Source organism: Balaenoptera acutorostrata, chromosome 5 (genome assembly GCF_949987535.1).
Source record: "Balaenoptera acutorostrata chromosome 5, mBalAcu1.1, whole genome shotgun sequence".
Lineage (NCBI taxonomy): Eukaryota > Metazoa > Chordata > Mammalia > Artiodactyla > Balaenopteridae > Balaenoptera > Balaenoptera acutorostrata.
The window spans coordinates 68,554,052-68,568,461 of record NC_080068.1 but is presented as its reverse complement, the minus strand read 5'-3'; positions in this window follow the sequence as shown (position 1 = coordinate 68,568,461).

Below are 14,410 nucleotides of genomic sequence, written 5' to 3'. Positions count from 1 at the left end.
AGTCACGGATGTGGAAAACAAACTTATGGTTACCAAGAGATAAGGGGGAGGGGGATAAATTGGGAGATTGGGACTGACATATGCATACCACTATATATAAAATAGATAACTAATAATAACCTGCTGTATAGTACAGGGAACTCTACTCAATACTCTGTAATGGCCTACATGGGCAAAGAATCTAAAAAAAACAAATAAAGTGGATATATGTATATGTATAACTGATTCACTTTAAAAAAGAAAAAAAGAGGGGGAGGTATCTTTGATTACAAAGAATTCAATTACAAAGACCTTCTTGAAGATATTCTATTCTAGAGATCTTTAAAAAATCTTTTAACTTAGAAAGTAAATGGAAAAATATGGATAGATGAGATCCTGAAGGAATGCTAATGGCTAATGAGAATATGAAAAATTGTTAAACCTCCAGTAATCAGGGAACCACAAATTAAAACAATAGCAGAATACCATTTTTCTCTGTAAAATTAGGAGAAAGAAAAGACAATATCCATTGATAGGGGAGATGCTGTTGATGTATATGTAAATTGGTAAAGACCATGGAAGACAGTTTGATGTTTCTCTCAAAATTAAATGTGAATACTATTTGGCTATCTGCTATGGGCTGATGTTTCTGTCCCCAAAATTCATATGTTGAAACTTCACCCCCAAGGTGATAATATTAGGCGATGGGAGCTTTAGGAGGTAATTAGGTCATAAGGGCAAAATCCTCATGAATGGGATTAGTACCCTTTTAATAAGAGACCCCAGAGAGCTAGATAGCCCCTTCCACCAATGTGAGGTTATAACAAAAAGGTTTTTAAGAGGAAGTGAGTCCTTACCAGAGACCAAATCTGCTGGTACCACGATCTTGGACTTTTAGCCTCCAGAACTGTGAGAAATAAATGTTTGTTGTTATCAACCACTCAGTTTATATTTTTGTTATAGCATGCCCAAACAGACTAAGACACCAGCAGTTTCTCTTCTGGGTACCTATTCTATAGAAATACCCACCTCGTACTCAGAGATGGATAGAAAGGATGTTCATTGCAGCATTTTATTTAATAGTGAAAAATTAGGGGCAACCTGAATGCCCAGTAGGGGAGTACATTAGTCAGACTACACTAGCTTATGCTGTGGTTAAAAAAAAAATTTTTTTTTTTTTTTAAATTAGTGGGTTAATGTAGCCAAGGGTAAGTTCTTACTCACTGCAAGGTTGGCTCTGCATCCAGGCCGTCCCTGGGGCCACTTCCCTTCATGCTGAGATGCAGCAGTCCAGGCTGCCTTGCTCTTGTGACTCCACCATCCCAACAGGAGGCCTTCTCCATTGTCACAGGGGATGGAGCGCTGGAGGGCTGCACAACTGCAATTAAACACTTCAGCCCAGCAGTGACACAGGGCACTTCCACTCTCGACCAGAGTTAGTCATGTGGCTCCAAGTGACTATAACGAGGAGCAAGTATAATCCATTCACACATTCAGAGGAGAAAACAACTGGATGCGGGTGAGCACTAAAAGTCTCCACCCCAGGGAGTGGCTAAATGGGATACCCATGCTGGGGAATATTATGCAGCCGTTAAAAAGCAGTAAGTGGATCTAGATTTAGCAATAAGAAAAGATCTTCAAGCTTCAAGACTTTAAAAAGCAAATGCCTTAAACAATTTGATATCATTTATGTTAAAAAAAAAGAAGTATGTTTGTATACATTTACATGTGTGCAAATGCATAGCAAAAAATATATCTAGGAAGATACATTGAAGTAGTGACTAGTTCTGAGGAATAGAGCTGGATTGGAGAAAGGACCCAGATGGAAAGTGTCTTTCAACTTTCACTGTATATTTTTCTACACTGTTCATCTCTTTTACAGTGAGATTGCATTCGAATATTTATTATAGATTTAAATTGTTTTTATACTCTAAAAAAGGTAAACATATCTGAGAACCTCTTCTCTCTAGGAGCTCTTGAAAAAGCTTCCAGAAAATGTTTTTCCCAAAATGCAAATATATCAGTTTGAGCCAATTAGTTACCTGTAGGGTGCTGCCATAGCCAGAGGTCCTCAGGCATAAAGGGTACTTTGAAAAATCATTGTCTTAGGTCTATTCCCTGGAAACAGATTCTGACACTGAGATTTCTTGGCAACTGTTTGATAGGGACTGTGCTTAGTCCCGTGAGGGATGACAGAAGCAAGATTGTGCAGTTACATGTGGTTCTGTCACGCAGTCACAATGCAGGCCTTAGTCAGTCGTGCTGGTGACTCAGGCCCTTCAGAATTATTCTGAATTAAGGCCAAGCGCTTCCTCTCCACTCACCAGACATCCACCAGCCCCTCCCCATTGGGGCTGCCCAGGGTGGCAGTGTGACAGTGGCCAAGGGCATCCCAGAGAGGTACTGAGCTGAGGTCTCTCAGCCACCAACACTTCCAGCAATGAGGGGCCCCTCACCAAGGATCCCACTAGCAAACCACACCTAACTTTACCTAGAACCATGGTTTAACTAATAGCGTAACAAGAGCTTGACCTGGGGGACAGGAATCAGGGTCTTACCTGGAATAGTACCTAGCATTAGTAGACACTCAGTGAATATTTGTTGAATGAATGAATGAATGAACGGTGTCAGCCTTGGCCCAGGTTTTTAGAATCCTCAGGGTCCTATAAAGTGGTTCAGGGTCCAGGATCCCCTAAGCCTGAATCTCCATGCAATGCAGAAACAAATCAGGTTGATTCTGAGCCTCAGACTCTCTGAACCTCACCCAGTTGGTTGCCATTAATTGCAAAGGGGTAGAAGGGGTACCTGGAGGCTTCAGGGGGCTGATAACCCAGACTGTGGATCATCCACGCTTTGAGTTTCTCCTCCTTCTCTTCCCTTCCATTTGCCCCAGCTGATCCCTTCTCTGCACTTTCTTCTAAGGGCATCCAGATGAAGAGGGAGAAAATAAAGCTCTAGACAGATGATTTGCTGCTAGAGTGAGGCCCTGGAGAAAATATTACAGTCATAGAGGGGAGAGCTGGGGTGCCTAAAAGCACCTTGAAATACATTCTGTAGTTGTTTCATAAGACCCCAACTGATTATTGGTTAAAATGGGTTGAAGCCCTTGGAATGTTCTAGAGCAGTGCTTCTCAAATTTCAATGTGCATACAAATATCTCGCTGTCTTGTTAAGATGCAGATTCTGACTCAGAAGGTCTAGAGTAAGGCCCAGGATTCTGTGTGATGACGCCCATGCTGCTGGTCCACGGCCCACACTTGGAGTAGCTGAGGCTTCAGACAAAGAGATTATAGATTCGTCACTGATTTAGAGTCAACATTATACATCACCACGTGGCACTTCGAGCCTGCTGGGCACTGTGCTAAGTGCTTTGAACACTCTTCCTCATTCAGTTTTCAAAGAGCCCTCTAAATGGCTATTATTGAAGATAATTCCCATTTTACAGCAGGGAGAACTGAGGCCCAGAGTGATTAAACAACCAGCCAGCATGTGGTGAAGCCAGCCTTCCAACCCAGGTCCGTCAGAGCCCGAGTCCCGAGTTCCTAGCCACTCCATAGAAGAGCATAGCTTTGAGGAACCTTTTTCTGTGGTTATGTTTTCTGGAAGTCCTCGGCCGTGACCCTGGCTTGCTGAGAAGGGAAAGGCACCTGAGTCCTTAACAGAAGCGTGAAGACTTTGCGTCGCATCCAGGGTGGGAGGTGATGCTGACTCACCCAGCGCCTCATCTCCGCAGATCTGCCGCTGGTGCTTAGCTGCTCCGCCTGGTACCTCGAGCACCGAGCAGCATGTTGGAGCGGAAGGCAGGGACCGTGCGGAGCGACCCCGCCGCTGCTGGCCGCCAAGCCGAGTCAGCAGCGGGGGCGCAGCGCCAGACCTGGGGGCGCCGCCTCCGCAGCTTCCCGGCTCAGCTGCGCTCTCAGTTCACACGCGGTCGCTGCGCCCGCCTTCCCCGAGCTCAGCTGAAATATTGCTTAGCTCAGCCTGGAAATGCAACCTAAATCACCCCTTGGGCCAGGAGACACTTCCTCGCCAGATGCTCTTCCCCAACCAGAGCATGGGTAATGGGAGGTGACAGGCTGAGCGCGGGGACCTGGGGCGGGAGGTTGAGCCGCTGCCAGCTGAGCGCGCTTCTCCCAGAAAGGCCCGGACGGTGAAGCCCGGACGGTGAAGGCGTGGAACTGCGTTCCTGCACTTCTGGACGACGACAGTCACGGTACAGGGCCACGGCTGCACGGGGCAGGGGGCGGGGAGGGGGAGCAAGGCAGGGATTTCACTTATTTTCAGGCCCAAACGCTCCACTTTTGTTAGATTTGGGGGGTTCCTGTCGCTGTGGGTAGCTCCTATTCCTTGGGGGTCCCAGCCTCATTATCAGAGTCCTCTGTGGCAAATCTTGACAAAGCTATGGGAATTTTCCTGGGATTCAACACAAACTGAGGTGTCCAAAAATACACAATTTCTAGGCAAAGTGTTTTCCCATTTAGCCCCCAGCCCGTGTGGCACCTTTGTGAGAATGAGAAGTACCTCTCCTGGAGCGAGGCAACAAATGGGAGCAAGACAGGCACGCGGAAGAGGACACAGCCAGACAGGAGTTCTGGCTCAGTGAGCAGAGCATGGCCTGGCTTTCAGCATCCATTTGCCCCATTCAGTTGGTGCCCCTTGTTCAGTGAACGACACATACAACCATACCAGACGACCAATCGTCCTTTCCTCCTTCCTTCTTCCTTTCATCTATTGTTTATTGAATACATCTTCTGTGTTCTCTGCTTGCTGGCTTTTCCCTCCACCCTCCCCACTGTGTAGCTAATGCAAATCTAAAGATAAATAAGATACGGTCCCTGACTTCAGGAGGCTTGCAGTCTAGTAGGGGAGGCGGCCATGTAAACAGATAAATCGCTAGGATTTTGATATTTAGGACTGAATAATTTATATGCGGCTACAGTAAGGGACTCAGGGACTTCCCTGGTGGTGCAGTGGTTAAGACTCCACACTCCCAGTGCAGGGGGCTGGGGTTCGATCCCTGGTCAGGGAACTAGATCCTGCATGAATGCCACAACTAAGAGTTCGCATGCCACAACTAAGGAGCCTGCGAGCCACAACTAAGGAGCCCATGTGCTGCAACTAAGACCTGGAGCAACCAAATAAATAAATAAATATTTTAAAAAATAATAATAAAGTCAGGGAATCAGGCTGATTCATACCAGGACTAAAAGCCTAGGAACTTATTTCCTCAAGACCAATGCATAGTGGTGGAAGGTCTTGGAAGTACAACTGGAAAACATTTGGTGTCTAGAATCCTGACTTCTCTCTAAGAGACATGGACAGCGTTAACAGAGAGGAAGCCTTTGCTCTGTGAACACCCTGATGGGTCTGCAACAGCATGTTTGGGAGAAGGCTGAATTGCTCTGCTATTTGGGAGAAGGGGATTTTAAACAGGTTGAGGACACTGGGGAATAGGGGAGGAGACAGAATGACAGAACTCTCCATGGAAGAGAGGCCAACAGAAAAAACTCAGGAAGGATAAATTTTCAAGTTACATCTGCTGTGGCGGATGCTATTAAAATCTTTACTATATAACCCTCCCCCTCAAAAAAAAATACCACATCATTACAGTCCACTCATAATATGGAACTGCCTGGGGTAAGGGGAGGAGACCAAGGAAGACTCTGGATCCTTTTAAGTTGTCATGAGTCAAAACCATAGGCGCTAGAGGCAAAGAAGACCATGAGAATATTAATCTATGAGCATTCACACAATTACTGGGAAATTTCTCAGAAATCAATTACTTCGATTTCTCAGGCCATGGAGTTGGGGATTCAAGGCAATTTCAGACAGCTCTTGAGGAGCAGCTGATATCTATCTAGGTTGGAGCAATAATGCTTTCAAACTTGTTTGTCATGTTGTCAACACAGGGTCATGTTCAAATGCATCCAGCAGCCAGGAGGGTAAAGGGTTGAAGCGGACATGGTGTGAGGCAGCAGGGAGTGGTGGAGACTGTGGTAAGAGGGCAGGTTCCACTGGAAGCAGACAATGGCCACCCGGCTCCAGCCAAGTGTCGCCTTGCAAGAATGCAACCCCAGTGTTGTCAGATAGTCCACATTTTAAGAGAAAGCCAGAAATGTAGATGCTTGAGAAAAACCACAACTAAAAAAAAGTTAACTAATTCAGAAAATATTTTTACACTTCAGGGGTCAAACAAATAATGTCTTAAGCTGTTATGTGGTTTCTAATTTAGAAGACAGAGAAATACAGAGGCAAGATCAATTTGGGGAGCCAGTAATTAAAAGAATGGCATTAGTCAGTGAGCCATGATAGAAGGAGCTCTGGCCCAGAAGTCCTAAGTTCAGGGTTCCAGGTTCTGCTCTGCTACTAACTGTCTGTGTGGCCTCAGCGAAATAATTTACAAGCTCCAAGCCTTAGTTTCTTTTTTTATAACATTTTTTTTTAACTTTGGGGTTTTTAAAATTAATTTATGTATTTATTTTTGGCCGTGTTGGGTCTTCATTTCTGTGCGAGGGCTTTCTCTAGTTGCGGCAAGTGGAGGCCACTCTTCATCGCGGTGCGCAGGCCTCTCATTATCGTGGCCTCTCTTGTTGCGGAGCACAGGCTCCAGACGCGCAGGCTCAGTAATTGTGGCTCACGGGCCTAGTTGCTCCGCGGCATGTGGGATCCTCCCAGACCAGGGCTCGAACCTGTGTCCCCTGCATTGGCAGGCAGATTCTCAACCACTGCGCCACCAGGGAAGCCCCAAGCCTTAGTTTCTTTATCCGTGAAATGAAGGCATTACATTTGATGCTCTTTTAGAGTCGGAATTCCCATTATTGAGGGGGCAGAATGAAACATAAGCCCTGGGTATGTTTCCAAAAGTATTGAATTCATTGACATTATTGTGTGTCTGCAAGGTGCATCGCATTGATCATGGGATTCTTGCTTACTCTGAAAAAGTAAACATAAACTCCAAAAGCACCTTAATTATGTTGCGTGCCTGAGAACAATGCTTTCTAAGAAGTGGGAGAAGAGCCTCCACCATGGGGAGTGGCGTTACTGACACCATCAGCAGGTGAGTTCCAGGGTCTGTCAGCGACTATAAGAGTGCTGGCGTATTTCCTATTCAGACTGACATGGCTCCGAGGCAGAAACCTAACTGATGTTCGTTCAATAATAGCAAGATATGTCACAGCATCTTTTGTCAGCTTAGAGTAAAACCCTGGGAAAAATATGTTGCAGACAGTTGCAGATGTTTGGAGATGAAAAGATGTTTCCCTGAAAATGCCTGAGGCGTGGTCCGCTGCTCCGCCTGTTGGCAAACCTCCTTTTCCTGCACTAGGACCCTCCACTGGATCCCCCCATCCCCGAGGCCGCTTGGGACAAGCAGAGTCGCAGCTAGTCCTTCGAGTTTTATCTGGAACCTTAGGACAGCCGCACCCTCTTCAGGGATTTGGGGCTGGGAAGGAGGTTGAGAAGCAGCAGCAGAGAACGGGTGGGTGAGAGAAGATTCAGAACCCTGAGATTTGAGTAATTTTAGGAGGCAGTGCTGTTTATGGAACATTTCATTCTTGATAGCTACTGTCACATTCTAGTCATTAGGCTGCATTTACTCGTGGGTTGTAGAAATTACTTCCCATGAGAAATGAAAGCAATTCCTTTTTTTCAAAGGGTGCTTTGTTTTCTAGGAGAAGAAACTAAAACATATGATGGTGCAGCCAACTATAGCCTACATGGCCTGCTAGGTCAGTCCTGGTTCAAGTTCATTACTCAGCATGACCAGATGAATAAGTAACCAAGAAATAATAATGACGATAATAATAATAGGTGCATTGCACCTATTACAAAGGTGCACTTGTTGAGCACCTTCTGTTTGCCAAGCTCTGAGCTGAGCATTTACATATGTATTTCAATTAATCCCTAAAGATATCCTGGGCACTCTCGTTAGCCCCGTTTTACAGATGAGGAAACTGAGGCTCAAAGAAGCTAAATACATTCGCTCAAGTTAACACAACTGGGGACTCAAACCTGACCTGTCTGACTCTGAAGGCCATTCTTGTAAATACCCACCCCTGAATACACTACGTTTGTCATTCCTGAAATAAAAACTCTCCCAGCATATACTATAGGAATAAGGAGTGAATGAAACAAGCAGGAGGGCACAAAACAGACAACGGCATCTCTGAAACTGGAGTCATCCACGTGGATTCCAGCTTTAATGTATTACATCCATTAGGTGGCACCTGCTTCCCTTCTGCGCTGCAGGTGTGGGCATCCAGAGCTTCACGCATCTGCAAATTGAAATGAGCTGGCACTGCTGTAGGGGGAAATGTGAGCTGCAGCTCCTGCTCCCTGCCGCCTCGGCCAAGCCAGCCGAATCCCATCCTTGCCTTGTTGGCATTTATATAAGGCCTCTAGCTGTAGCACCAATATACTGTCCCCCACTGCCCTGGGTATTCTCATTTTGATTAGTTACAGTGAAGCCATAATAACTGGCTTCATTCTTTCCCCTTCACACCTGATAGAATGCCAGGAGCTCCCTGGGCCCTTCCTGCCCTATGGTCTAGCATCAAGCCAAGATCAATCCCACCTGAGCAATAATGATGAATTAAATCCTTTCGTCCTTCATATCCCATTTTTCAGTTTGCAAAGAGTTTTCAAACACATTTCGCAGTGACATCATTAGCCAATGGGAGATTAGTGAAAAGTCTAATGTGCCCCCGCCAGTAGCACACCAAGAGTTCCTCTCATTTCTCAGGAGACCAGGGCACGTGGAAAGGTTTGGGTTTGGGGCTCTGATGCTAGGAGTGGGGGGAGAGAGTGCACCAACCCCCAACTCCTTTGATGTTAGGTAAGAGTTTATCAAAGAATAGAAGGCCAAGGCCTTAGTGCCACTGGTGACGTGGCATCTTAAGTTGGGCGTCTCCACTGAGGTGTCCCCTACCTTCAAGGTCGTTGAGGATTTAAGTTTATTCTTTGGAGGAGCCAGCAGCCTGCCTCACAGAGGGCACAGAGCAGGGGCCTCCTGGCCCTCTCGGTCCTGCCTGTCCCCTCCCAATGCTGGACCCCTCTCCGTTTGCCAGTAGCTCCAGGGGACATGTTTTTCATTGGCCAACAGTCTCTCCCCAGGTTCAGCACATGGAACCCTCCCAGCCCCTGGATTCCAACCCAGTTCCTAAATCAGACACTGTTTCATCCTTACATAAAAGAAGAGAAACTTTCTAATTTAAAACCATACAGAGTGTGACATATTGTTTAGCCAAGCACATTAGTGAGCTCCAAGCTTTGGAGCCGGCAAGAGAAGCCAGACTTAAGTTTGGAGATAGGGGCTGGAGGAGCTGAATTGTTCAGCAAAACGATTCCCAGAAAATCTTTCCGTGCTACTGAAAGCCAAGAAGAGGGAGGGGCTTGAGGCATGAATTGCAGTGGGAGACAGATGCCTGAGTTGGCAGAAATGGCCAAGGTGGTTCACAGAAATGAAAGTCTAATACTTAACTTTTAGTTTTCAGGGCTGTGCTGTGAAGTCCTTCTGATTCCCCAGAGTCAGCAAGGTCTGAGTTATTCACATATGAGGCAAGTGAGTTGTTCTGTGCAAAAAGTAAGGAAAAAGAGGCATTTCACGACTGGAAGCAGAGGAGAACCAAGGAGTGAGGTGTAAGGAGAACAGAGTTTGAATGGAACCAAGTTTCTCTCCATGAGAAAATAATCCACAAGGAACTGCAGAACTCTTCTGGGCATGGGATGGGGGAGCATGAGATAGCAGAGTAATGGTGATACCTGGGGGACATTCACCAGTCCTGTACAGAAGCCAGGGCAAGTGGTAAGTAGTATATCCCCATTTTTTTTTTTCGGCTGCGTTGGGTCTCCGTTGCTGCGCACGGGCTTTCTCTAGTCATGGTGAGCGGGGGCCACTCCTCATTGCAGTGCGCGGGCTTCTCATTGCGGTGGCTTCTCTTGTTGCGGAGTACGGGCCCTAGAGCTCGCAGGCTTCAGTAGTTGTGGTGCGCGAGCTCAGTAGTTGTGGCGCATGGGCTTAGTTGCTCCACAGCACGTGAGATCTTCCTGGACCGTGTCCCCTGCATTGGCAGGCGGACTCTTAACCACTGCACCACCAGGGAAGTCCCAGTGTATCCCCATTTGACAGATGAGAAAACCAAGATCCAGATAAGTTACAATATCTGCCCAGTGTCACACACCTAGCAAGTGGGGAAGTCCGGATTACGATGCTCCATGCCCTATTTCTAGTTGAAAAACTCCTCACCGTTATTTGCCAGCTAAAAGGCAACCAGAAAAAAATAATCAAAAGTAAATGAGGGCTTCCCTGGTGGCGCAGTGGTTGAGAGTCTGCCTGCTAATGCAGGGGACACGGGTTCGAGCCCTGGTCTGGGAAGATCCCACATGCCGCGGAGCAGCTGGGCCCGTGAGCCACAATTGCTGAGCCTGCGCGTCTGGAGCCTGTGCCCCGCGACGGGAGGGGCCGCGATAGAGAAAGGCCCGCGCACCGCGATGAAGAGCGGTCCCCGCACCGCGATGAAGAGTGGCCCCCGCTTGCCGCAACTGGAGAAAGCCCTCGCACGAACCGAAGACCCAACACAGCCAGAAATAAATAAATAAATAAATAAATAAATAAGAAAATCCTTTAAAAAAAAAAAAAAAAAAGTAAATGAGCACCTTCTATATACTTTGTTATCACTCATTACATCATCAGCCTTCTCCTCACTGTGTTTTTCTGCTCTAAACTTCACCATCAGTGAGACTTAGAGCAGAAAGAAGGGAAGGGTCATGTTCAATGCAAGAGCTGTCGCTGGGGCAGACCAGCTAGGTCGGACATCACAGCAGCGAACACTGAGGCGTGGGCAAGGGGTGGGAGTCTTAGCAAAGCCAGCGGAGAATGTGCCCCGACCAGGCCCAAGCTGAGCTCCACGGGACAGGGAGTCCTTCCAGACCCTGTGCTGTGCATGTCGGGGAGATGGGGGCGGAGATCACCGCCCCTCTGCATTTTCTTCCTCTGCAGAAATCCTCCCAAGGTTCTTCCCCTTTGGCACAGGGCTGCATCTGACAACCTGCCCAGGGAACGAAACCTTCTTTCTGCCTTGTGACCTCCTCCTCCATGGACTGTTTCCTTCACTCTGAAGACGCGTGATTTGGGCAGTTTGCATAACCTTTCACACACACCCCACCGACCTCACCCCACCCCCGCCCTGGCTGAGCTCTTTGTGGGCACTTACTGGGTAATTGTTGGTTGGTTCCTTGATGTTTTTGCCACGAAACTTGTGATTTCCACATGATTCTGAATAAGAAACAGGCTGAACACACGTCATCTATTATTTGCAGGTGGCCTTGTGCATTTCTTCCAGTGCATGCTCTAGTAAGTAATCCTGGTGCTTTCTCCTGATGGCTGCTGTCCCTGGAACTGTCCCTGATGGCTGCTGTCCCTGAGGCTGTCACCTAACGACTTCATTCCCAGAGGCTGTCCCTGATTGCCTCTGTCCCTGGGGCCACTTCCAGAACTCTGCCCAGTGCTGAGAAAGAGAAGAGCAGTCAAGCCATAGAATTCTAGGATAGAGAAGCAAAGGCCCTCTGCTGGGGTAGGACTCAGTGGTCATCTGATCATACCTCTCTGTTTGTCTGGGATGCTCCCGCTTAAGTCTGTTGTAATTATTAATAGGTCTCTTTTCCAATCTCAAAATGTCCTCGTGTGGGTGATAAATTATATATGATCACCCAACTTCGGTGATCATCTAAAGTGATTTTTAAGCTTTCACTTAGCCTGGAAGCCCTTTTCTTCAAACAGTTACTCCCAATGCCGATGTGTAAAACAGAAAAAAAGGGAAGCTGTTCTGGCTGAAGGGAGTGGGTGAAGGGAGGCTGAACCACCCCCACCCACCCAACACACACCACCCGCCTCCATCACTGTCCCACCCACCTGCTGTGGCAGCCGTCCCCTCAGCCAATGGGAGTCTTGAAGCTCAATGCATCACCTGTGAAACCCACTACTTTAATTTTAAGATGAGGGAACTGAGGCCAATGGAGAGGTAAAGGGATTACGTAAGGCCAAACCACTAGGTAATGGAAGAGCCCAAGCTAGAAATTCACAGTGGTATCTCCACCATGCCAAGCCTACTTCCAGTCTGCCAAATGGTCTTAAAACTAAGTGGCTATATTCCCAATTTTGTGCTAGCTTTTCATTATAAATTTTTTCATGATATGTATATATATTTATTATACATTTTCTACGTATATTTGCTATATATATATTTATATATATTTTCAAGGATGTATCTCCTATAACATTTATGTGAAATTTCCATCATGGGGAAAATGGTAGGGAGTTAAAAATCACCTAATTGACACTTGAGAAGTCCACAAGGCACAACAAGGGAATTGCTTTGTGCTAAGTTGACTCAGTGTGAATTGTGTATGTATTATTAAAGTAAACAGTGCTTGGGGACAAATGCCTTTTCTAGAGACTGTATCCTTGCAACCATTTGGATGGGCTTCATTAATCCCAAGAAGCAGACCTCAAAAAGTCAAACAGGAAGCGGGACTCCTGCTGTCGTATAAAATAAACACTCCGTCCCTCCCCCCAGCACAGAGCTCTCCTTTTGTCTGAGGGCTTCATTCAGAACAACAGTTGGCAAATCTAAACGGAAACAGTGCCCTATCTCGGAAGCACAGCTTCTCCAAGCCCCTCGTTGTTTAAAGAGCTGCCCACCTTCCCCTATCCCTTCTGTTCCCACCTGCCAGCAGGCAGTTTCCACTTGAGCCCTGTACAGGAAAAGCCCTGTACTAAATGCAAATCAGAAAGCGATGTGACCATTTTATGGCCTATGGAAGGCCCGCGGGAGGCCAACTCACGTGGCAGGCAGCCTGCTTGTGGCAGCTTCTGGGTGGAGGGCAGCTTGTATTCTTTTATTTTAACCTTGTTTTAGTTTGACCCAGGCACTGCCTGTTTCTCAGGGGAACAAGAGCCTCTAACTCTGGCCCACACGGACGAATCTGTCCACAGGCAGAAAGCAATCATTTCCCTCTCCTTGGGCAGAAGAGAAACAGCCTGACGAGGTGGGGCTGAGTGCGGGCTTGCCTCGCCCTTCTCACCAGCTGACTCCGAGTATTTGCATAGCCGGGATTCTGAGGAAACACTAAAGTCCTGTCAGAGCACAGGCTCTGGGTAATCTATGCAAAGTATGTTTCCCTGTTCTGAGGCAGAGAGAACCAACGGGCTGACATTAGAAACAACAGAGTAGACATAAAATCTGATATTTCTTAAAACCTTACTCTGGGCTTGTTCCTCTAATTCAAGCCTCACAAAACCCCTTTTGGGTGGTAACTGTGATGATCCCATTTCAGAGAGGCAGAAACAGGATTTGATAAAGATGAAAGGACTTCCGCAGTCACTCAGCAAGGGAGTGGTAAAGGAGGGTTTGAACCTGTGCAGTCCAGCCCCAGAGCCCGCCTCTTACCAACCAAACCCAGGAAGCACCCAGGCTTGGGCTGAGGCTGCCCAGACCTCTCTGTGTGTTCACAGGTCACAGGGGGCTCTTGTCAAAAATGCATGTTCTGATTCAGGAGTTCTGGGATGCACCAGACACTCTGCATTTCTAAAAAGCTTCCAGGCAATGCCGATGCTGTCACCGGACTCCGGATGGGAAGATTCTAGGGCAGCTCTCAACAAACTTTTTCTGTAAAGGGCCGGACGGGAAGTAGTTGAGGCTTTGTGGACCGGGGACAATCTCTGTTGCATATTCTTCTTTTTCTTTTTAATCTGGTACAAGCTTTAGAATAGAACATCATCCTCAGCACTTGGCTCGTGGGCTGCATTTGCCCGGGCAGCGGTGCACCGTTCCCTGACCCGGAGCAGAGCGGGTAGAGTGGCCTGGCCCACAGCCCGTCATCTCCGGTCAGTAGGTATGAGCTGCCGTCTGGATCTTCAATTAGGTATGGCCGTCGGGGCAGTAAGATCCCAGACAGGCTGCCTCCACAAGGACCACTTTTGGTGACAGAGAGAAAGGAGGTTGACCTACCCCCGAAGGGATCTGTCGGGATGATGAGGGGTCTGGACTCCCGGGCGTGCAGACAGGGCTGGAGCATAGCGGCCTGCGGGCTCGGGGAACGGAGGGGGTGGGCATTGCCGCACACACTGCTGAGCCCTTTACCTCTGGCGAAGCAGGGGCAGAAGGTTATCAAAGGGGCTCCGGCGATGGGTGGCAGGATAAACCCCTTCAACTCGGAGTCTAAGATCCTATGATGCCAACGTGCGAGGCTCATCTGATGCTGTCGTGAGATAATCTTCACACGCATGATCTGATTCTCCTGGGGTTTATCAGCAACCATGACGCAGAGCAGCTGCTGAGTTCGCCTCTATGACCCCTTATCTCTTGGCCCAGCCAGGGACCTGGGGCTGAAATTCCCCCGTTGCCCTGGAGGAAAGGGGACATCGCCCCAAGCT